Source organism: Lissotriton vulgaris, chromosome 1_1 (genome assembly GCF_964263255.1).
Source record: "Lissotriton vulgaris chromosome 1_1, aLisVul1.2, whole genome shotgun sequence".
In the NCBI taxonomy this organism is placed as follows: domain Eukaryota; kingdom Metazoa; phylum Chordata; class Amphibia; order Caudata; family Salamandridae; genus Lissotriton; species Lissotriton vulgaris.
Window position 1 is genome coordinate 39,303,433 of NC_141685.1, and position 24,313 is coordinate 39,327,745.

Consider the following 24,313-nt stretch of genomic DNA (forward strand, 5'->3'; position numbering starts at 1 on the left):
ACTTCCTCGACCACGCTGATTACGCCGTTCTCGAAGCACCGGACAGTCTGAAGCCCAATGTCCAAACTGTTTGCAGTATGCACACTGATCCTCAAAAATATCGGAACAAGCAGATGACGTACTATACGATCCACGTCTACCCCTATCGTTCCCTCTCGGCTGTGTAGCGTAAACCTGAGCCAACATCACTTTCGTCTTCAAATCCTTTGCTTTCTTATCACTACTTTCTTTAGCCTCCAATTCCTGTCGTTCATAATACTGAGCCATAGTCAAGAAAGAAGCAGGGGTTGCCGTGGTCCATGAACTCTCACTAGTCTTCAAACGTTTTGCAATCTCCGGTAGGAGATTAGCCACATACTTATCATATGGAGGCGGACAACGATCTAACAATGAAAAATCATCGGATTCATTAATAAGGACAGGATAAAGAGGACGTTGAATAGGAAACTGACCATTAACCTGTAAATTACGTTCTCGAGCCTCCCTCTCTTTTTGTTCCTGTAATTCTTTCTCCTGCAGCTGTAAAGCTTTGTCACGAGCAGCCTTCCGCTGCTCCTTGTCCGCCAAGGCTTGTTCACGCTTCATTCGTTCACGCACCGCTTTCTCCCACATACGCACACAATCAAACGTGTCCTGTCTAGACCTGCATTGAAACAAACACTGCTCCACATATTGAACCTTTCGCAAATCAAACGACCCATGTAGTGGCCATTGTAATTCATGATCAGTTTTCGTGTATTTGTGCCACAATGTGCTATACATAATAGGAGGAAGGCCAAATTTTATGTACATTTCACGATTAGGTGTCCCCTCTGGGGGAGCCGCTGAGAGTCATTTAATCGATAACTGGTACCATTTCCAAGACAGCACATTCCTCGGAGTGTGCTTAAAACAGGCATGTCAAAATATCACGAAAACGCGATATTACATAAAATGGCACTTAATATGTTTTACACATGGTGTGCCGTTCAAACAAATACAAAGTCAGAGAAATATCTCTACATACCTGCCTATGTGAGGTGCACTCCACATATAATTCAAATCATAGGTTCAAATGTTAGCTAACTCAAACAAATCCAAAAGCCACAGTAAGTGTCAGTAGACTACCTTACCAATCACAAGCTTACCAAATATTCTCAAACATCCAGGTTCCAACTGCCAAGTTCCTTAATCAAATCAGCCAAACGGGCACTGCACAACAACCCAACCGATCAGGATCTCAGTCGAGGACCGGCGCCACCTGGAAGGTCAAATCGGAAGGAAAGGAAAAACACAGTGGGTGCCAAGACTCGGGTCACTCAGTGGCAGCGTACGCGTCCATGGCGAGTTTCCAATCCTTCGTCGCGACCACTCCTTCGGGCATCCGAGTCGCCGATGAGTCCCTTCGTGGTCGCCAATTTGTGGTATCGGATTTCAACAGATCTACATACTCTGAAAGAACCACTCACGAACACCATAGAATAGAAGTTGGCACGGAAACTGGCAATGCAAAAAAGACAAGTTTATTAGGACCCCATGGGGTGGTGGTACAATCCTACAGCACCCTTCGGTAATGCAAGAAGTATCACCCCGAACATTGATGCGTGACCTCTTTTATACGATTTAGACAGTAATAAAAAGGTAAGCGGTATACTTTTACACAGTTTAGGTACATATAAGGGCATTTTTGGAACACAGCCAACATGTGGGAGGAGTCTAGTACCACTGGTCAGTTTTTGGAGAACATTCCTGAGAGGTGACCGTTCAATGTTCGAGTACGCATGTGTAAGCTTGACCAGTGCTAAAAATAGCCAGTTGCTGGGCAGTTTAAAAAGGTCATTGGTACAGAGAAAGGACAAAAGGACATGCTGACCACGAGGCAGCATGTTCATTCAAATGGAAGCCAGGAAATACAAAATGGCTTCCAAAAACATGGTCAAGTTAACGATAAAAGTGTGTGTAGCTGAGCTAAATGCTAATTTAGTCACTGCCAAATTACAACAATTGCTGTGTCAAATGTATGCATGTGGGATGGTGTCTGTTGTGTGAAATGTATGCATGTGGGATGGTGTCTGCTGTGTTAAATGTATGCATGTGGGATGGTGTCTGCTGTGTTAAATCTATGCATCGGGATGGTGTCTGCTGCGTTAAATGTATGCATGTGGGATGGTGTCTGCTGTGTCAAATGTATGCATGTGGGATGGTGTCTGCTCTGTCAAATGTATGCATCGGGATGGTGTCTGCTGTGTTAAATGTATGCATGTGGGATGGTGTCTGCTGTTTTAAATGTATGCATTGGGATGGTGTCTGCTCTGTCAAATGTATGTATCGGGATGGTTCTGCTGTGTTAAATGTATGCATGTGGGATGGTGTCTGCTGTGTCAAATGTATGCATGTGGGATGGTGTCTGCTGCGTTAAATGTATGCATGTGGAATGGTGTCTGCTCTGTCAAATGTATGCATCGGGATTGTGTCTGTTGTGTCAAATGTATGCATGTGGGATGGTGTCTGTTTGAAATATATGCATGTGGGATGGTGTCTGCTCTGTCAAATGTATGTATCGGGATGGTTCTGCTGTGTTAAATGTATGCATGTGGGATGGTGTCTGCTGTGTCAAATGTATGCATGTGGGATGGTGTCTGCTGCGTTAAATGTATGCATGTGGAATGGTGTCTGCTGTGTCAAATGTATGCATGTGGGATGGTGTCTGTTGTGTGAAATGTATGCATGTGGGATGGTGTCTGCTGTGTTAAATGTATGCATATGGGATGGTGTCTGCTGGGTTAAATGTATGCATGTGGGATGGTGTCTGCTGGGTCGAATGTATGCATGTGAGATGGTGTCTGCTGTGTCAAATGTATGCATGTGGGATGTTGTCTGCTGTGTTAAATGTTCAGCTTGTTCTTTAGTCTGTCCTCGAACAGAAATGAAAACAGAAGTTAGTTTGTCATTCAGTTTGGCCGGTTTCGGAGAGGCCTGATTTATGGTATAATCTCCAAATTGCACTTGCTATGCTATGAACTTTGTTTTTTAGGCTAGCGTGCTGTCATGAATGAGCAAATCAATTATATCTTCTGAGCAGCTGCAGTGCCTGCTTGCCTTATGTTACTGAGAACTGCAGTCACGCAGTCTGTCTCTGGTTAGTGCCCTTCCATTTCTGGTGCTTTGTAGTAGTTTTAAGATCTTTTTACAGTTTCCTTTACTCAATTGAGTGTTAATTTCTGATTTTTATAAGTTTTCCTCATGATTTTGCTCATGATAAAGTGTCACTCATAAATGTTGAAATGTCACTCATAATCACAATGAAATTATGAAAATGCGACACATTGCAATCTGAAACCTTGGCAGCAATGTGTGTGATAGCTGTATTGGATGAACATGGACGTTGAGACTGTCCCCTGGGATAAAAACGTTCTTCTGGGGTTACCTCTTTGCCCAGGGATGTGGGGATGGTTCTGTAAGCCTTGGTTGAGCTGGAGACCAGGTCACTTAGAAGCGGGTGATAGTATACATTGAGTAAAGCAAGAACCCATGGACATAGAATGTGTACACATGGAGTGAAGCAAGAACCCATGGACATAGAATGTGTACACATGGAGTGAAGCAAGAACCCATGGACATAGAATGTGTACACATGGAGTGAAGCAAGAACCCATGGACATAGAATGTGTAGACTTGGAGTGAAGCAAGTGCCCATGGACATAGAATGTGTACACATGGAGTGAAGCAAGAACCCATGGACATAGAATGTGTACACATGGAGTGAAGCAAGAGCCCATGGACATAGAATGTGTACACATGGAGTGAAGCAAGAGCCCATGTACATAGAATGTGTACACATGGAGTGAAGCAAGAACCTATGGACATAGAATGTGTACACATGGAGTGAAGCAAGAGCCCATGGACATAGAATGTGCACACATGGAGTGAAGCAAGAACCCATGGACATAGAATTTGTACACATGGAGTGAAGCAAGAACCCATGGACATAGAATGTGTACACATGGAGTGAAGCAAGAACCCATGGACATAGAATGTGTACACATGGAGTGAAGCAAGAACCCATGGACATAGAATGTGTAGCTCTGGCCAGTTGTGGTTTGACTCACCTGCAGCTTTGAGCTCTTTTTGTCAAGAAACTCTGGAAGCTGTGGGTTGGTCTAACGGCTAAGGCGCTCGACCTCGGACCTGGGGAACTCGGTTCGAGTCTCGGTAACAACGCCAAAAACCCCCTGTGATTCTGGGCAAATCACTTAATCTCCCCGTGCCTAAAAAGAAAAAAAAAAATGAAAGTGTGTCCTCATGTAACGTAACTGGTGCTATGTAAAGCACTCTGATAACTGATTCGGTTCGGTTCTAGTTTGCGCAATATAAAACTCTGCAAATTTTTTTAAAAAAAAAAATGCAGTGGACAAAACATGGGGGTGCGTCAAATGGACTATTCCCTGTTGGTGAATGCCGCATGCCATGAAACATTACAGTGAACTGCATATACCATAATGCACTTGGGAGTTCTGGGGCTAACAGACTGGTAGTTTTATTAATTTGTGTTTTTCCTCTGGTGAAAGGCGAAATGGACTTTCCTCTTCCGGGTCAGTGATGGCATATTCATTCATACATTCAGCTGCATTGCTGTAGATGTATTTATACCCGTCGTAGCTGCTCTTATGGAAGTGGTGTTCAGCTGCCTTCTTTTTAAATAAATCTTATAAATAGTACCAATGTAATGACGTCATCAGGTGTGGGCACATTTCGAGGGTGGGTTTTGTGTCTCGTTGCCGGTTTTTCTGTGGGAGTTTCCACACTAATCCCATGCGTCCTCCGGGGAGCAAAGGCCCCCCCCAAGGTCGTCTGCGGGGAGGCCTGTGGATTATTTATTTACTTATTTATTTATTTATTATTTATTTATGCGTTTTTATATAGCGCGGACTTTGCCCGAAGGTGTCAAAGCGCTTCACAATAGGAACAGAACTGATACATGAGAACATTACAAGTGAGCAAAATACAAAAGCAAAGGTTACATTAAATGAAGCAAAAATTACAATCGTGAGCCAACAAAATACAAGAGGTAGCAAACGGTGCATTACAAAAGTGACAATCGTGAGCCAACAAAATACAATAGGTAGCAAACGGTGCATTACAGGAGGAAAAAGTGACGTGTGCCGGTTACAAAAGCGTACAAAGTAAACATAGAAGTATAATACTGCAATATATGGAGGACACTCAAGCACAAGAACAAACGTTACGTAGGCACTGGTGGCACTTGTGCAGGTATCGAAAACAAACAAATGAAAGAGGTAGAAAACAGTGTGTTACAAGAGAAAGTGACGGGTGCATCCGATCTCCTCCTCAAAGCCTCTGCGCTGCGGGCGCAATAAACCTGCATTGCATGGCGAGGTGGGGGAAAGAATGAATAGGACAACTGCCCTCCAGGGTAGACGGTGTCAGTCCTGAATCAGCTGCGCTTAACTCCGAATAACAACAACAACCTCATCTCAAGTTGAATCCGGACAAGACGGAGCTTGTCCTCACGGGTGGCCCCTCCAGTCCTTGGTCCCCTTCCTACTGGCCCCATTCCTTTGGCCCCCCCCCCCCCTCCCCTGCTCCCTCTGTTCGCACTTTGGGCATTAAGGTTAGTAACGACCTTTCCATGCACGCACAAGTCAGCTCCGTTGTTTCATCCTGTTTCTTGTCCCTTCGTCTCATCCGAAAAATTTCCCGCTTCTTTTCTATCACTGCCCTTAAATCGATCATCATGGCTCTCATCACTTCCCGTCTTGATTACGGGAATTGCCTCTATGTTGGCATCCCGGCCTTCGAATCACGACTGCTACAGGCAATCCAGAATCAAGCAGCCGTCTCATTTTCCATCTCCTCAAATTTTCTCACATCACGCCTGTCCTCAAGTCCCTCCACTGGCTCCCGGTCCACTCCCGTTCCTTCTTTAAACTGGCCTGCTTAGCCTTTCTGGCCTACACCCACTCTGCTCCCTTCTTTATTGTTTCTTTAGTCACTCCCTACACTCCAACTCGCACTCTTCGTTCCTCATCTCATCTTCTCCTCCAAGTACCCCGTTTCCGCAAATCTCGAACCGGTGGTACCCGCTTCTCGGTTTTAGCCCCTCAGTTTTGGAACAGCCTTCCGTTGTCCATTTGGTCCATTCCCAGCTATTCCTCCTTTCGTAAAGCCTTAAAAACTTTTCTTTTCTCCCAGGCCTTCCCAGTTTAGCCCCTTGGTAGCACTGTAGAATCTGACCCCCCCCCCCCCACCCCCCCCCCCAGCGCCAGGAAGCCGCTTGGCCGCAGTGCGCTTTAGCAAGCATCTTTTTCATTCATTCATTCATTCAACTTGTGGCTGCTTCAGAGAGCCCGAAGCCAGTAAATATCCGAGGAGGCAAAGGTTTGATTTAAACCAGAGAGCGCTCGGAGACACATGCACAAGACAACCGAGGCCGCTAGGAGCCTCTGGCAGGAGATTTATTAATAATAGGATTGCAGCATTTGTGGCCGTTAGCTCAGCCTGGTGACAGAAAGGATGCTCTGCAGCCACAGTGTGCGTCACAAGTTTACAAGTCGATGGGTTTAAAGCAGAGATTCAGGATTCATTTCATTTGATGTGAGCACCGTGAAGAATGATGCTTTGTGTTTATTAGCAGGTAAACATGCGTATTTTCTACAGAGGAATAGTATTTGTATCTGTTCACATGCTTCTTTCATATTGCCATACGAAGGGCTTTAAGTGGGACGGGTTTCTATCTAGCTGGACCACCCTTCACTATGTATGTCGATTCAAAGAGACTCCTTATAGTTCTTTGACAGTCTCATAATTTCAGAAATGAAGCATTTTTTATATTCTAAACAACGAAGCCATAGTCGTTGCTTTTTTATCTGATGCAAGTAGGGTGAGTAACTCGCATGGGTGCATATTCAGGACTCTGGGAGTCAACATTCAGGACAATGGGCTGTATAGTGGTTTCCAGACTCTAAACTGTTTCATACATTTGTGACTTAAGAAAAGAAAGTACATTCAAATCGGATCCGTACAGTCCCCGCCGCGCCATAGTGCACTCTCAATGATCTGGGAAAGTGAAGCCTGCCAGAAATGAATTACGTCACACAAGACATACAGATCAGATAGGAGAAACCTAATGCATTTACCAATGCTTGTTTACAGTGTACTACAGTTAATTAGATATTCAACATACATTAACAAGCATTGGCATAGCCAATAGGTCTCGCCTTTGGGACCTTGATGTTGTTGCACCAAGGATAATGTGCTGCATAAGTAAATAGTTATAAGGTCCCAAAAGCGAGACCTATTGGCTATGGCAAGGCTTGTTTTGCATTTGTCACCTCGAGTGGGCCAGGTATGCCCAGGCGTGGTTCCCACACTATCCATGCCACTGGAGTCAAGCTATCCTGGCTGATGAGGGCTGAAAGCCCGAAACCAGTCCTAGAATGCTTATTTCAGTTCAGGGAGGGCCTGCCCTGGCTGTTCGGGCTGGACTGTTCCCATTGGGTGCAGGGTCAAGATTGGTTTGCATATGGCTGGGTCCAAACTGGAATGGTCCAATTAAAAATGTCTGTGTGTTTTTAGGTCTCGCTGAGTCAGCGTGCATGCACTGCTCAGAGAGACTTTAGTAAGTGAGTTTTGAAAATGCTACAGACTGGCTACAGCCTTGCATTCACACGAGCATGCACACGCTGCAGCCGCCATCTGTCTCCTCAGTCACGGGTCATTAAGTTGCTTGTTCCTTTCTTTCATGGCTCAGTAAGCCTTACAGCATGCTCCTCCACCCCCTCCCACGCAGCCCTCCTCCTCTGTTCGAACCCCCTTCCCTGCCTAGCCTTTCATCACAACCAACACATAAACACACAACACACACACCCACGTACCCACACACACAGCCACACAAACACACAACCACTACCACACACACCCACAACCACAACCACACACAACCACACACACACAACCACACTCACACACACAACTACACTCACACAACCACACCCATAACCTCACCCACACACACAACCACACCCACACACACAACCATACCCACACACAACCACACCCACAACCTTACACAATGACAACCACACACACACAACCACACACACACATAACCATACACACACACAACCACACACACAACCACACACACAACCTTACACAACCACACACAACTACAATCACACACAACCACACGCACAGCCACACTCACAATCACACAACCACACCCACAACCGCACACACAACCACACTCAACCACAACCACACACAACCACACACAACCACACACAACCACAAATGCTCACACACCACACACACAACCACTTACAACCACATCCACACACAACCACAATCAACCATACACACCCAACCACACCCACACACAACCACACACACAACCACAAATACACTCACAACCACACACACACACAACCACACAAAACCACACACAACCACACACAACCACATGGGTACTGTAGAGTGGTGCTGTAGAGTGGTGCTGCAGAGTGGTCATGTACAGTGGTGCTGCAGAGTGGTGCTGTACAGTGGTGCTGCAGAGTGCTGCTGTACAGTGGTGCTGCAGAGTGCTGCTGTACAGTGGCTGAGGAGCTTGAAGGTGATCCTCTTGTTGACCGGGAGCCAGTGCAGGTTTCTCAGGTGGGCGGTGATGTGGCTGTTACGAGGTAGTACGATGATGAGGCGTGCAGAGGCGTTTTGTCGGCATTGGAGTCTCTTCTGGAGTGTGGCCATGGTTCCTGCGTAGAGGGCGTCCAGCTTGCTGCTGACGATTTCTTGGGTGACCGTCCTTCTGGTTTTGGTGGGGATCCATCTGTAGATCTTTCAGAGCATGCGGAGGGTGTTGAAGCAGGAAGAGGAAACAGCATTAACTTGCTAGGCCATAGAGAGCGTGGAGTCCACAATGAACTCCAGGTTGCAGGTGATGTTGGTGGGTATCAGGGCAACTCCCAGCATAGCCGTCCACCAGGAGTCGTCCCATGTGGTGCGGGTGGATCTGAGGATGAGGACCTCTGTCTTGTACGAGTTCAGTTTCAGCCGGCTAGTCTTCATCCAGTCTGCGACAGCCTTCATTCCCTTCTGGAGGTTGGATTTGGTGGTGGCCAGGTCCTTGGTGAGGGAGAGGATCCGCGGGGTATCGTCGGCGTTCGAGATGATGTTGAGGTGGTGTGCTCAGATGATGTTGGCGAGCGGTGCCATGTAGATATTGAAAAGGGTAGGGCTGAGGGATGATCCTTGGGGTACGCCGCAGGTGATCGTGGTGGCTTTGGATCGGAAAGGGGAGGCGGACTCTCTGGGTTCTGCCGGTGAGGAAAGAGGTGATAAAAGTAATTAGCAGTATAAGCACATTGAACAAAATAAATAGTTCCACCATCTTTCTAAAACAATGTACATATGCCAGCATATAAAAACTGTATCCGGCGTTTCCCTACGATGCTGTCCTGTGTGTGTGTATGTTTGTCTCTGTCTCCCATTCCCTGGAGGGAGAGTTTGTAGCTCCCCATTGTAGAAGAGTCAGTCAAGAAGGAGCTCACAACATTGAATAATTTCTTGGTATGCACTATTTATTAGTATTACAGGAAATCACAATGATTGATTGTCTCTTTTGTATTCTTCTTTCCCACAGGGTCTTCCACTTCAGTTCCTTAGGTGAACCTAGGCCGCTGTCATCCCTTGGACAGAAGGAAAAGACTCAGGTAAGTGTTTTTGCTTTATGGTTTAGTCAAGGGAGGATGTGAGGAATAAATAATAGCTATGCATAAATGTGAAGGGAGGGGCTAGAGGTTGGAGGAACCAAAAGAAAAAGAGTAGCCAATGATTTCTGTCAAATGCCATATTTTGTGTACGCATTAGGATAACATGTTGCAAAGAGGCAGGGATGGAAAGAGTGCTGGGAGCTAGGGGGTGTGTTTTCTTGAGCAAAAGGGAAACAAAGTCCTCTTGCCAGATCTTAACTAATACTGAAGTTGTCTCTTCCAAGAGCCTGTTGTTCCCCCAAAAGATCTGTTTCAGAATTTTATAAAAGGAAAAAGGCGCACACAGACCAGTCCAAGCCCAGCGTTTCTAACCGCCACCCCCAGCTAGTCATTCCAGTCATTCTCCGAAGGGGCAGTTTGCCCTTAGGCCCAATGTGGTGCGCGCTCTGTCAGAGATGGTGCTTGGCGCTGGCGAAGGCAAATGTCGTGTGCCAAGGACTCCAGTCTACCTTTCACTATCGCTTATGCTCTGTGCACACGGGGGCGCTGCAGAACCCGGGCTTCACAGGACAGTGCAATGAGTGCACGGCCAGTCATTCATGCTGCAATGACGAGCATTATTAACACACCACCATGGCCACCACAGGAATGTGCATCCCTCAGAGAGCAGCGTTACACTCTGGAACAAGCTCCACACAGGCACAGCCCACCCTCTCAATCACACTCTTACCTCCTAGGTCCAGTGACTCCTCAGCGAGGAGCTGGCACAGAGTTATGATTCTGTTGTGGTGACACGGAGGGATGTATGTGTCTCAGTTTTATCAAAGGACCTAACAGAGTATTTATTTAGGGTTTTACTTGCAGGGGCTGATCTTAGGACTACTTGTCTTGGTTTGGAATTAACCAGGAACGTTGTTTCCATTGATGCAGCAGGTGCAGTAGCACTGAGCCTCATTCAGCTGGCCTACTGCTGTTGTTTACAATCCAAACAGCAGCTAGGAGTGGGGTGTGGGTAGGGGCATTTTCTGCTTTGCACTAGGGCCCATGACACACTGGCTACGCTATTGGAACAAAATGTTCTAAAATCAAATCTTGGCTTCCCATTCCAAAAAGATAGTACCCTGATCAAGCTACTCAACCTCTGGGTCCCACTTCTGTTTGCCATGGTCAGGAGTCATACACTTTGCTCTCCTGCTGTACCATTTTGCACCGATATTTGCACTTCTGCCTGATATGCAAAATCAGCTATTTACTTAATGATGTGTGAAAATTGAAGTTTGCAATGGTTAACAGGTTCAAAAGATATTGATTACACTGTGGGCAATATATAGGCATGGTAGAGGAAAACTCTATTGCATCAGTACCAAACTGCGTAATTTGGACACAAGAACAGAAGAATGACCAATCATGGCAAGAGAAAAAAAGTTAATCTCACAGACGTTGATTTTTTTGAAACCTTACCAGCTATGTTCCTTTAAAAAATACACAATGCATTGGCAAAAGAAAGTGAAAAGGACGGAGTACAGTTTGTGCGTATTAGGCAAAAACTACGTTGACATTCTGGCCATTTCAATAAATAAACACTTAGGCGTGACTTCACACCTGGCTTGACACACAAAATCATAATCACTAGCTTTTTCTAATCACGAAGACTGCAACTCAGCACTTAAAAAAATATTTATCTTTAGGAAACTGAGTTTAGAAGTTAATATTTCATCAATAAATTGGTGCCATATCTTGGCTTTAATATTTGCTAAGTGTTAGCGTGTTTCAAGAAAGATACACAGCAGGTTTTGTGTTTACATCCTGGCAGCCACGCCAGCCTCCATCACCGCTTAAGACTCCTTGGCGGTAGGTTGGCGGTCACTTATCCATCAAACAATCTTCCCCCACAACTCAACCTTCGGTTATACACAGAACCAGGCGCACTGCAGCCTCGTTCGCATATAATAATATTATGTTATGTTTTATTGATTTGCATAGTGCATTAATCACTCAAGAGGGTATCCAGGCGCTTGGACAGGTGTGTAGGTGTGAAGCCCCCCAAGGTGCTTATGTGAAGAGCCGGGGTTTCAGCTTCTTGCGGAACTCAAGAGGTGAGGAGGCGGCTCTGATGTGTTGAGGCTTATGGTTGTGGGTGGAGCTAATAAATGAAGTGGGTGGGGCCACTGAGGAAAGGGCGGGGCAGGGGGAGTGGGTGTGGCCTCCTTAAAAAATGTGAGCACCTGCACCTAATATTTTACAAATTGAGCACTGCTCCGGGCAGATCTGAAAGTCTTTCACCAGTGTGCTCTGTACGACGGACTGCCTACAACCCGAATCCAGTAAGGCTGTCACGTTTTTTTCCATTGAGTGTAAGACTTACGTAGAAGCCAGAATCCATTTCTTCTGTATATAGGATGGTTTTGGGTATACAACTGACATCCATCGGTTCTTCCGTTGACTTTTTTGGTGGACAGGTCCTAGCTATATACCCACACTCCCAACACTCGTAGCATTGGGGTCCCTGGAACGGAGCGGCCTCACCTCTAGAGGGCTTGCCTTTCAGAGACTCCGGGGTGGCCCGGTTTTCTTCTCATTTTGCATGCATCCTGTGGCATACCGTGAGGACCAATCAGGTTCAAAAGCTAGTGTCTTTGGTTGGGCCCGAGCAAAGGACGTTGCCATCTCCACAGGTTGATCCACAGAGAGATGTGGCTGTTGACATAGCCACCTCTGGGTGGGTGTTGGTAAGGCCTCAAGAAACTGCTCCAGATAAATGACCACCAATATTTGTAATAATAATAATAATATAATTCTTTATTCGGTTAATCACGAAGAAAACCATAAAAGAAACAATCAGCATAAAAAGCTCATACATACATAAGTTAAAAAAAAAGCCATTTCATAGAGGCGTTTGTGCAATGAGGAAAAACGGAACAAATGTCATTTGTTTTAAAAAGAAGAGAAGTTTTTTGCTTCAGAGGATCGCCTGCATAGCGGAGGTATCCAATATTTTCTGTGGGGATGATAAAATTTACAAAATAGGATGACGTGAATATTGGATTGAGTTGATTTCGCATCACAGGGACACAGAGGCAGGTTTGGGTCCCAGGCTTTGTTTAAGGGAAAGGCGACCAGTCTAAAAAAAAGGTTCAGTCTGAGCCTGGTGAGCAGCATCCTCTCGTATGTTTTAGTATCGAGAGCAAGATACGGTTGGATGCCAAACGTTTGCTGAACTGTGTTCGCGTGAACCACTGAAGGTTTTGCTGACTCGGTTGACAATCTTAATGTTTCCAGATGCCGTAATGCAAGTTCCTTAAGTTCCTTTTTTGGGAGAGCAACTAACGATTCTGGATGGAAGTAGTATTTTTCAAGGCCAAGGTCGGTAAAAAAGTTTCTAATGTAGCGAAGCCATTGTATTCTAAGGGTGTGGTCAAGTGACATTGTGTCGGCCACTATCAACTGTGATAACATGTTAGCGTCCGAGGTCCATATACGCCTCCACAAAAGCAGTGGCTGAATTTTAAGGAGATCCTGCAAGTAAGGAATTCCCAATTCCATGTGGGAGGCGTAGTTTGATGAGCCTTTTGGGGTGGCAAGAAGAAATCTTATAAATCGGTTTTCGATTATTTGGAGAGCTCCAACGTCTGTGTGGCCCCAGACCCCTGCTCCATAAAGAGCAATCGCCTGACACTTGGCATTGTAGATTCTTAGCAGTTCTACTGGACGCCTCCTTCCCAGTTTCCGAGAAAAGGTCTGCAGTGCTGCTATTGAGCGCTTAAAAATGTGACATCTCGCTTCTACTGCTGGTTTCCATGTTAGGTTATCGTCAATCAAGATCCCGAGGTATGGGTATTGTGTGGCGATCTCCAGTGGTTGGCTATCAAGAAAGATGTTTTTTTTACCTTTCTTCGCCCTCCCCGTGATCATAACGAAAGTTTTTTTTTTACATTAACCTTTAGATCCAGGGAGTTCATAAAGGTGGTATATCTATTTAGTGAATGCTGGAGTTCACGCGGGGTTCGGGCTAGGATGACGGCGTCATCCGTGTAGAGGAGCGCTGGAATCGGTCTCTGTTTCATTTTTGGGAGGTCCTGGGCCCCCCTCAGCATTGCCTCCTCCAAGCCGTTTGTGTAGAGCGAGAAGAGAAAGGGGGCCAGAACGCAGCCCTGCCTAACTCCTCGCTCCACACCAAATGATGCTGTCAGCTCACCATTCTTTCCGAACCGGACTCTGGCCGAGGCCCCGGAATACAACTCTCTGAGAAGGTCCAGCAATGAGGGGTCCACATTCATCTCTCTTAGGACTGTCCATAGTTTGGAGTGTGCAACGCAGTCGAAAGCGGCAGACAGGTCTACATAGACCATGTATACCGTTGATTTCTTTGCGTGCATGTATTTGGCCATTATAAGGCTGAGATTAAGTGCCTGCTCAACTGTCCCAAGGCCTTCTCTAAAGCCGAATTGTAAGTCCGAGATGATGGACTTTTCCTCGCTCCACAATTGCAGTCTCTCCAGAATGACCCTCCCCACCACTTTGCCGAGGGAGTCCAGAAGGGATATGGGACGATAGCATTTTGGGTCCTGTCGGTCCCCTTTCTTAAAGATGGGGACCATGATTGATCTAGTCCAGGAATCCAAAATGCCCTCACTAGCTGCTGCCGTGCATACTCTCGTTAAGATAGGTGTCCAAAGCTCCTGGTTGCATTTGAAAAGGTCCACAGGCACGCCATCCGGACCCGGGGCTTTTCCTGTTTTGCTTTTATCCAAAGCCGCCAGGATTTCGGAGATGTCAAAAGATATTGAAATTGGGTATTGTACTTCATTGTGGTGGTGAGGTGGATGGTCTGTGATTCCTTGGTCTTTGAATATTTGTTCAAAGTGAGCTATCGAAGTTCCCTCATCTATAGCCACCTCTATCTTGGGAGAGTTGTTGTCCGAGAAGAAAGGGGATCTGATCGTTCTCCAGAAATCCTTACTGTTTTTTGATAGAGAGCTCTTGTCTAGGTCATTCCAGAGTTTCTCTTTCATTTGTTGTAATTTTAAGTTACGTTCCAGTTTGTATTTTCTTCTCAGAAGTTGAATATGGGCCACATCCCTTGGTTTTTTATGGAGGGCGGATTTTAGGTTAGTTAGAGCTCTCGTGCAATTGTGGTTAAACCAACCTTTCCTTTCTGTGTGTTTATTAGTTATTTTCCCCGTGAGTAGTCTCTTGGCTAGTGTCAAAATTTCTGCGAAGTTCAACAGGACCTCGGAGTGATTTATGGCTGGGTCCAGGCAGTTAATGATATATGGATATGCCTGGTTGACTAATTGTTTTGCACATTTTTGTGGGTCAATCTTTTCCCATTTTATGGAATAGCCATTATGTTTGCGCAGTTGCAGGCTATCTTGAGTGAGGGCAGCTGCGATGTCCGTGACCTTGGATTTGTATTCCGATAGGTGAAGTTCAATCTTTAATGCATAGTGATCACTTAGTATGTTGTCTATTACTTGGTGATCTGTGACTTTTGCAGCGAGACTGTGGGACAGCAGGATGTAGTCCACTGTTGTCTGATGGCCTCTAGCTACATAGGTTGGATTAAACTGGTTTCTCTCGGCCTTCGGAGAGTTGGAGATGAATAAGTCAAACTCTGAGAGTGTGTTATTCAGAGCATTGCCGGATTTATTGTGGACGAAGTGTGCTAGTGGGGCGTCGTTGTCGTCTAAAAATCCGCAACATTGAGTGTTTGCCAGTGGGCACGGATGTGTATTGAAATCACCTCCCCAGATAAGGTGAATCGTTTTGGAGTTAGTCTCCCGATGTTGGGGGGATCTTAGTCTCTCCTGCATATTATCGACGAAAGTGAGGAAGTCATTTTCCATTAGGTTATTATAAGAGTTAACAAGGGTAATGGTGTCTTCGTTTGCAAAGCAGACAGAGAGTATCTGGCAGTTAGAATCAGTGAAAAGATTAGACACTTTTAGATGGGAAGGAGTGTTGGCAATGTAGATTATTAGGCCTCCTTTGGGTCTGCCTATTGGGCTTTGGGTAGCAGGTGAAAAGTAGGTTTTATACCCTAATAAGTGTAACTCTGAAGTTGCCCAGGTTTCTTGCAGGCAGATTATTTTGCCTTGCTCTAGGAATTTGACTGCCCCAGGGTCATCGATCTTAGTTTGGAGACCCGCCACGTTCCAAAATAAAAAAGGTATTGTGTGGGGGTTGTCTTTCGTGGCTGGGGTTGGTGAAGTTAAGTCGATGTTGTTGCTTGGGGAGGGGGAATATGTCGAGTTTGGGGTGGTTTGTTCTAGATCCCTTGATGGTCAATCCACCATTTCTAGGGGACTGTATCTATTTGTTGTTGGGATGTTGTGCCAGGGGTCCCATCTAGGTGGAGCTCTACGGGTCCTCCTCTGTTGTTGGTATCCCCATTCTCCCCAATTTTCTCCCTGCTGGCGTGGATTGACTAGTTGCCAAGGGTTTTGCTGCTCTCTAAAGCGAGAGGTGCCATATTGTCTGTTGTCGGGGAAGGTTAATTGACGCTGAGATGGTTCGACCCAGGGGAAAGCGGGGTCCTCAAAGAAATTGCTATTTGAGGTTTGGATGAAGGGGTAAAGAATGAGAGGGGTTTGATTTTTATACTTCCCTTTGGATTTGGGTGTTCCCAAGAGGTGATATAGTCTACCACCCATGGGTCCTCGAAGGTAATAATGATGCAGTCCCCTGGGTATTGTTTGCTACCTTTCCCCACCCACGGAGTCCTAAAAAGTGAGGAGATCCTACCATGGCAATTTGGTGGCATGGGGCGATTTGTCTGCAGCCAATGGTGAACTTTGTTTTTTAGGGACCATGGCGGTTCCGCCGTATTAGGAGGTAGTTCGATTACTCCAATCATGACTGCTACATAAGGGGCGGCCTCAGGAGGAAGCTCCGTATGGACTCTAGCTTCTCCTGTCTCTTTTAGGGTATTTCTTTGGGCTGGTTGGCAAGAAGAGTTGTGTGCCGGGGTTTTGGGGGGAACAGTTTTTCTAGGGGCTGGTTGTGGCCGAGTGGTTGTGGGTGGTTTGGTTTTAGTTTGTTTTGATGTAGTCGGAGCTACGGTGGTAGGGTTTGGTGTACTTTGGGTCAAGGTAGCTGGAGGTATTGGAATGGGAGGAGGGAGAGTGGGTGCTACTGTCTGTGGTGTAATTGTGTGAGGAGTAGAGGGTTTTGTGCTAGTACCCAGTGAGTTTAAGGGAGCGTTGTGAGGAGGGTTTGCGTTCCCTTTCTTCTTTGGGGGGGGGCCCCTGGGAGTGTTGCGAGGACGAGATAATCTTCGAAATCTGTGTTTCTATCTTTGTTAGCTTTAGTTCTACAGGTCGTAGTAATTGTTTGAAGATTTCTGTTAACTTATCTATGAATATAGAGTTATCCTGATCTTCCGGGCCCTTTGTGTATGATTGCGACGGTGAATCCAATAGGATAGGTATAGAGCCTTCCTGTTGGTCACGGTGAACTATTACAGTTGCAAGTTCTTGCTGTGGTGGTTGTAAGGGAATTAGTGGCGGAGTTAGTGAAACCTGAGGAGTGGTCGGGGGAGGAGCGGTTTTGGATATAATAGGATTATTTTGAGAAAACTTATTTTTACTAATCGCTCCTTCTCTCCTTCCTCTTGCTTGCATGTCTTCCAAGGAGGATATCTGGGTGGGGGATTGAGGTGGTAACTCAGGGTTTTTTTCTAATTCTGAGGCTAACGGGGAATCTGCAAGGTCAGATACGGATAGGACGTTATTTGGAAGGCTACGTCTACCTTCGTTCACGGTACCTGGTGCTTTTTTGTTTGCAGTCAGGACGGGAGTTCTGGCTTCTGCAAGGTTACCCAGGGAGGATCGCTTGGCAAAGTCTAGATCCAATGAGACTCTTTTTTCCATGAGGGTAATACTTTGATCAATGAACGAATTTGCCTTTGCAAGGAAGTCGTCCATGGGTCCCAGTAACTTCCCGACGCTCCCTGGAGCTAGTGTTTTTTGTTTTGTCCCTCTTGTGGCTACCATCTTGTAATACTATGGATGATGATGTAATGGATGGTTGTTCCCGTAGTTAGAATGAATATTGCTTAAATAGTGATTGTGAAAAGGGTTGGAAACAAATTAACTTACAGAGGATAGGGCCCTGTCCGGTCTCCCGGTCTCGCCGGGCCTCGAACGGCCTCAAACGGCCCGCTCGTAGCCCGGTCTTCGCCCCGTGCTGCGTCCCGCGCTGCGGGAGTGTAGTACTTTGATATAGTGGGCGTGGTAGGCGGGGGGCGGGCCGGCGGGGAGAGCGGACCGGATGGTATGTCCGTGGTCTCGCAGGGACTCCTGGTTGTTGGAGTCCCTGCACACTCGCAGCCCACGCCTAGCCTCACGCCCTTACCTCCGCCTAGGATGACCAGGTGCCGGTTGTTAGTGATTAGCGCACTCCTGTGCGAGGCGGCACCCGCGGAGCGGGTGCGGCGAGCTGTGGAGCCGGTTCTGCGCTTAGAGTCCTCGACGGGTATCTGGTGTGCCTCTTCTCAAGGAATGTGAGTCCCAGTAGGTAGAGCAAGGAGGCGCCCTTTACTGCCGCAGGCGGGCGGGGGGGCGGGCCGGCGGGGAGAGCGGACCGGATGGTATGTCCGTGGTCTCGCAGGGACTCCTGGTTGTTGGAGTCCCTGCACACTCGCAGCCCACGCCTAGCCTCACGCCCTTACCTCCGCCTAGGATGACCAGGTGCCGGTTGTTAGTGATTAGCGCACTCCTGTGCGAGGCGGCACCCGCAGAGCGGGTGCGGCGAGCTGTGGAGCCGGTTCTGCGCTTAGAGTCCTCAACGGGTATCTGGTGTGCCTCTTCTCAAGGAATGTGAGTCCCAGTAGGTAGAGCAAGGAGGCGCCCTTTACTGCCGCAGGCGGGCGGGGGGCGGGCCGGCGGGGAGAGCGGACCGGATGGTATGTCCGTGGTCTCGCAGGGACTCCTGGTTGTTGGAGTCCCTGCACACTCGCAGCCCACGCCTAGCCTCACGCCCTTACCTCCGCCTAGGATGACCAGGTGCCGGTTGTTAGTGATTAGCGCACTCCTGTGCGAGGCGGCACCCGCGGAGCGGGTGCGGCGAGCTGTGGAGCCGGTTCTGCGCTTAGAGTCCTCGACGGGTATCTGGTGTGCCTCTTCTCAAGGAATGTGAGTCCCAGTAGGTAGAGCAAGGAGGTGCCCTTTACTGCCACAGGCGGGCGGGGGGGCGGGCCGGCGGGGAGAGCGGACCGGATGGTATGTCCGTGGTCTCGCAGGGACTCCTGGTTGTTGGAGTCCCTGCACACTCTCAGCCCACGCCTAGCCTCACGCCCTTACCTCCGCCTAGGATGACCAGGTGCCGGTTGTTAGTGATTAGCGCACTCCTGTGCGAGGCGGCACCCGCGGAGCGGGTGCGGCGAGCTGTGGAGCCGGTTCTGCGCTTAGAGTCCTCGACGGGTATCTGGTGTGCCTCTTCTCAAGGAATGTGAGTCCAATATTTGTTCCTTGCTGTTCTCTTGGGGTCTTACCCATTTATCAGCAGCCGCCTTTAACTTTAAAAATATTGTCTTTGGGGTACCTCCAGGGTTACCTCGTTCCTTTCTGAATCTTGACCGATATGCTTAGGAATCCATTCCCAAATGGTCCAATATGACAGCCTTAATGTCCTCGTAAGGAGTGTTTCCTGTGGGGTTAGCCACTTGGTACACAGCCTGGGCCTCCCCTGTCAATAGCAGTGCTAAAAAGAAAGGCCACTTCCCCCCCAGCCACCCACAGCTTGGGCAGCCCTTTCGAAATTCGTAAGGAAGGCATCCGGGTCCTCGCCCGGTTGATATTTCTGAAGGGATATGTTGGGGGGCCCTGCATGTACCCCTTGGTGGCTCTGTTGATTTGTGGTTTAGTGCGTTTGACTGTCAGCAACCTTATGTATGCATTCAACCTGCTGGGTGAGCAAAGCCTTGAACATTTCCCTGTCCACTTGGGCCGTCATCATCTGTCTCTCTGGCCCATTCCAATTTTTCTTGACCATGAATTAGTTGTTGCATTAGGCTTTCCATCATCTCGGACTAATGGAATTATGCCCACATTCTACACCACGTATGTAGAAGAGTCGGTCAAGAAGGAGCTGTCTGCATTGAATAATTTATTGGTGTGCACTTTGTATTAGTATTACAGGAAATCACAATGATTGATTGTCTCCGTTATATTCTTCTTTCCCACAAGGTCTTTCACTTCAGTCCCTTAGGTGAGCATCGGCAGCCGTCGTCCCTCGGACAGAAAGAAAAGGGTCAGGTAAGTGTTTTTGCTTCATGGTTTAGTCAAGGGAGGATGTGAAGGATAAATAATAGCTATGCATAAAAGTGAAGGGAGGGGGTAGAGGTTGGAGTAACAAAAAAGAAAAAGAGTAGCCAATGATTTCTGCCCTTGTCTTTCTTTTCCGTCTCACTTATATCCTTTTCCCTGGGTCCCTTTCACCCCTCCTCCTCCCCTCCCGTCCCTCTCTGACAGAGCCCCTTTCCAAAACCCTTTAGACACCCGGACGCACCTGGAAGAGCCACGTCCCTCCGGGGCGTAGTGACTATACGTCCTTCATTGAGGTCTGGTCTCCTTCTTCGGCTTTTCCTCCTCCGCCGGGTTGGAGTGTTCTGTTCACGGACAAGCTGTGCCCTCTCCAGGGCTCCGGTTCTCTCTCTCAGAAGGCTGTTAGGTGTTCTCTGTCTGGTTTCTCCACCTTGCGCTCCCTTGCTGCATGTAGCTGGACCAACTACTGACCAACCTGACACGCTCTCCGTCCCGCCTTCTTGAATCGTGTATCGTCTGACCTCATCTCCGTCTTAAAGGGGCCTCCTGCCTATTCCCCTCTCTCCACTTCTTACTGGCAGCAAAGCGGCCAACTGGTAACAGGGGACTGTGAATATAGGAGGGGAGAAACATATGAAGGGATGGCATGGCACTCTTATTCTCTATCTCATTGTGTACTACAGGGGCTTCCTGACACCCATCTTGCTCACAGGTTGGACATCCCTCCTCGCAGAGTGTTTGGCAAACAGCTGAGTTGTGGTTTTAGCATGGAGTGACCTTGCAATGACAGCAAGTGCTCCTCTGCCCCAACCCAGAAATTCTTGTTTATTTATTGCAAAACCATTCTTGTTCCCAGGCCGAGACCTTATTCAGGCCTCCCTTGTCCCTGACCTATTGATAGCTGCTACGCCTCATGGACGAATAACAAACTGTCTCATCTGCACAGTGTATGTTCAGACCGTAGTTGGTCAAGGTGTAGTGATAGTGTTCTTACGAAGTGGAATTCGTAAGCAAATGTAGTTTCATAGAAACTAATCCTTCACTTTCACAGATGCAAATGCGTCAAAAGTCATCATGTGAAAGAAAAGGCAACTTTGTCGAACGTGTCCATGTTAAAATGGCAGCGTTTCTCTCTGGGCCTAACTGAGCCATGTGACAAACCGTCACAAGTAAGATTTTGAGAAGGAATAATACAATAGCAGTTTTGAAGCAGTGAATAGATATTAGTTAAGCTGGAGAGATTTAGATAGTGAGGTTCAGCTGAGAAATGTATCCAAAAAGTGTTTAACATTCATGCCCATGAAGAGGTCAGATGGTGTGCAAGATGGATTAGCTGATTTGAGAATTGCAATGGGTTCTCTAGGTGAAAAAAAGAATTAAAGTGAGAGTGTTCAGCAAAGTGATAAAAGAGAGATGAGGGGCAGTAAGTGAAGTAGCAGGGTGTTCCCAAAAGTGGTGATCTTAGAGGAAAGTACGAAGAAAGGTTAGTGGTAGAGAGTGTGGAGTGAATGATGAGTGGGCTTAGTGGGGAGTTTAAGTTAGATGAAGGATGTGGGTGAGACTGTAGTCATCAGATGATATCTTGAAAGTATGTGCACTTGATATTAGCAGCAGCTAGAGACTGTGGGCCAGATGTAGGAAGGCAGATACCGGTCGGTAACGGCCGATTTCGGCCGTTACCGACCAGTATTTTGATTTTGGGATGTAGGGGCATGTTAAAATACAGAATCGGTAATTTTACAGATTCGGTAAAATACCAACTCTGTAAAATTATCGAATCTGTATTTTGACATGTAGGTAGCACTTAAATCAGTGCTACAGGGGTTTAAGAAGTCGTTATTTACCACCAACTAGAAGTTGGTGGTAAATAATGAAAATCCTTTCAAAAGCATTTTTTTGGCTTTTAAAACAGTGCCATGTTGCAGACATACATGCCCTAAGAGCATGTATGTCTGCAACATGTGCACCCATGCACAATTGAGGGGTGCAACAGGCTGTCAAAGTGACACCGTGCCACCCTTCTATGTTTCCCCCAATTACCGAATCGGTATTTACCGATTCGGTAATTGACATTCATTCCTATGGGCCTCCAGGCACATAGGAATGAATGGCAATTACCGAATCGGTATTAATTCAGTAAAATTACCTACATCCCGATTGCCAGTTCTTAAATACCGAATCGGTATGATTCGGTATTTAAGAATCAGTAATCTGGGATTACCTACATCTGGCCCTGTGTGTTTAGTGCATTTATGTTAGTGGCAAGATTTTCTTGTTTAATTTGTCGGGAGGTCAGTAGAATGAATATAGAATTTTATAATTGTCTGGAGTAGGCCATATTAATTTGCTGCATGTGCAGTAGCCTGCCTACACATGATTCTGTTTTCACTCTAGCATGAGCAGGTTGTCAGCTCATCTGGTTCTGTTTACTGATAATGTTAAACGCAGATCTAAATCACTTTTTGATTGGTCCATCCCATGTGGTAGATCCTATTTTTTAATCCTCTCTTTTCTCCAGTGAGTTTGGTCAGTAACATACCAATCCCGGTACAGGAGAGAATCCGCTTTAAGGCTCAATGCGTCGCCCATAAATCTCTGAAGGGAAACGGTCCACCCCTCATCAGGGCCCTGGTTAGACCTTACAAGGCCTCCAGAAGACTTCGCTCTGACGAGCTCCACTTGGCAGAGGTTCATAGAATAATGAGGGCCAGATCGAGTGCTTGCGACTCCTCATACAATGAAATGAAATGAAATGAAAGGAGGATTTATAAAGCGCGATTGCTGCCCTGAGGCGTCTAAGCGCTAAAGAAAGAAAGTGGTACTGACCGCTGAACCAATCGTCACAGAGAACTAGTTAATTCAATTCCGCTAAGCTTTGGAATTCCCTACCACTCTCTCTCCGGAAAGAATCTAACCACCTGGCTTTCCGTAAACAGCTGAAGACCTGTCTCTTTCCCTAAGGGCCCCCCCTTTAGTCCTGCCTCTGGGTAGCCATGCGCTATATAGAAGCCTTTTTCATTTCATTTCATTTCAATCCTGCCCCTGCCCGTACAGTTTCTTTATTACCTTAACTCTCTGTTTGTACTAAGGGTTTCAACCGAGATCTGTGTAACTGTGCAGCTCGTATAACATTTTGCCGACCACTGGTAACTATCAGCTACTCAGCGCTAGCCTTAAAATAGACGCTTCCAATGCTGAGCAAGTGCCTTATTTAGAGTTTGGAGGGCAGGGGACTCCTTCCTAATGTGGTGGGGGTCCCACCTCCCATATTTGAAGAGCCATTAATGTTAATGCACAGGTAATATTGCAGACTGGACATCCGCCACGTTTATAATTGTGTCTGCCAAACTCTGAATAAGGCCCCAAGGCTCCATATTCTTTTCTATTTGGATTAAGAATACGTTCTAGTCCTTCATCTCTCCTCATTCTAGATAATATCGGAGTTAATCCTACAACTTTTCCTTGGTATTACTGTTTAAAACTTCTGCCCTCCAAGGAGACTTGATTAAAGTTTGGCCTCCAGAAAAGCTCTATTTAATACAGCTCTGCATGTTCATAGGAGACATTTCAAGGTTGCCTGGAGAGTGCTACAGTGCATTTCTTGTCTATTTGTAAAAAACCTTCAATTATTTTCAAAACTGCTGGCCTGTCCAGAAGTGAATTGAGGTATAACAGACCCACAGGAGTTTAGCAACTTCACGGTGTCTTTATTTTGCATCAAGGTTCTGTAAATTCGTCCTTTGATTCCCACGCTTTTGTTTGACTAAAGCATAATTTTGGATGATGAGGTCTGATGTTTGGGTGAAGGAGTTTGCCAACTGATGTTTTACGGCAAAAAAACCCTTTTTTGATAACTAATTTTATTGATTTTGGAAAACAGGAATAACGACACAGCGCTGATTCAGCCGATGCCCATGCGCACTATGGTACAAAGGAGGAGTCACCTACCTCGTGACTTCCAAAGACTTTTCCAGGACAACAACAAAGTGCAAACATCTGGTCCCAACACCAGATGGCGATCTATGCACAGTGTGTGACTCTGCAACTCTACATGCCAAGGACAGATGCATACTGGTAAGTAGCATTTCCCATTCCACCTGGCCCAACCACCAAATTACATATATATCATTGCAATTGATTAATACAGTCAATAGAAATTCAACAAAATTTAAAAAATAACCGTGTTTCAACAAATGCCTCCCATCTCTGAGGCAAATAATTGTCTTATTATTCCAATTAAGTTATTGTAAAAGGAAGATGTACCCTTCCTCATACAATTGTCTTCTTTCATTTAGAAAAAATCACAGTAGTAAATTCTAGGCAGCTTACTTCACAATGTGG

The 24,313-nt window shown here is 46.6% G+C and overlaps 1 long non-coding RNA gene across 1 annotated transcript in view; it reads left to right on the plus strand.

Moving 5' to 3' along the window:
- The window catches only part of LOC147737107 (uncharacterized), a 30,485-nt gene extending 6,443 nt beyond the window's left edge, over nt 1-24,042 (plus strand). The window contains exons 2-5 of the long non-coding RNA XR_015309764.1: nt 9,638-9,707; nt 11,691-11,803; nt 19,895-19,963; nt 23,853-24,042. This is a non-coding gene — a long non-coding RNA (uncharacterized LOC147737107). The remainder of the gene's footprint in view (nt 1-9,637; nt 9,708-11,690; nt 11,804-19,894; nt 19,964-23,852) is intronic.
- Nucleotides 24,043-24,313: the final 271 nt, after the last annotated feature.